We start from the raw sequence: 1,406 nt of genomic DNA, 5'->3' as shown, positions 1-1,406 counted from the left end.
CACACTTCAAAAAGGTAACACACACACACACACACACACACACACACTAATGCAGCCTGTACGCAAAGTGCAGTCCGCTACACACTTCAAAAAGGTAACACACACACACACACACACACTAATGCAGTCTGCTACACACTTCAAAAAGGTAACACACACACACACACACACACACACACACTAATGCAGCCTGTACGCAAAGTGCAATCCGCTACACACTTCAAAAAGGTAACACACACACACACACACACACACACACACACTAATGCAGCCTGTACGCAAAGTGCAGTCCGCTACACACTTCAAAAAGGTAACACACACACACACACACACACACACACTAATGCAGCCTGTACGCAAAGTGCAGTCCGCTACACACTTCAAAAAGGTAACACACACACACACACACACACACACACACACTAATGCAGCCTGTACGCAAAGTGCAGTCCGCTACACACTTCAAAAAGGTAACACACACTCACACACACACACACACACACACTAATGCAGCCTGTACGCAAAGTGCAGTCCGCTACACACTTCAAAAAGGTAACACACACACACACTCACACACACACACACACACACACACACACACTAATGCAGCCTGTACGCAAAGTGCAGTCCGCTACACACTTCAAAAAGGTAACACACACACACACACACACACACACACACACACACACACACACACACACACTAATGCAGCCTGTACGCAAAGTGCAGTCCGCTACACACTTCAAAAAGGTAACACACACACACACACACACACACACACTCACACACACACACACACTAATGCAGCCTGTACGCAAAGTGCAGTCCGCTACACACTTCAAAAAGGTAACACACACACACACACACACACACACACTAATGCAGCCTGTACGCAAAGTGCAGTCTGCTACACACTTCAAAAAGGTAACACACACACACACACACACACACACACACACACACACACACTCACACACACACACACACACCAATGCAGCCTGTACGCAAAGTGCAGTCCGCTACACACTTCAAAAAGGTAACACACACACACACACACACACACACACTCACACACACACACACACACACACACACACACACACACACACACACACACACTAATGCAGCCTGTACGCAAAGTGCAGTCTGCTACACACTTCAAAAAGGTAACACACACACACACACACACACACACTCACACACACACACACACACACACACACACTAATGCAGCCTGTACGCAAAGTGCAGTCTGCTACACACTTCAAAAAGGTAACACACACTCACACACACACACACACACACTAATGCAGCCTGTACGCAAAGTGCAGTCCGCTACACACTTCAAAAAGGTAACACACACACACACACACACACACACACACACACAATCTGTCTCGCGTGTG

The sequence above is a fragment of the Trichomycterus rosablanca genome, chromosome 8, assembly GCF_030014385.1.
Source record: "Trichomycterus rosablanca isolate fTriRos1 chromosome 8, fTriRos1.hap1, whole genome shotgun sequence".
NCBI classification, from domain to species: Eukaryota; Metazoa; Chordata; class Actinopteri; order Siluriformes; family Trichomycteridae; genus Trichomycterus; species Trichomycterus rosablanca.
The sequence above is the reverse complement of the archived record's forward strand: the minus strand, read 5'-3'. Positions refer to the sequence as shown.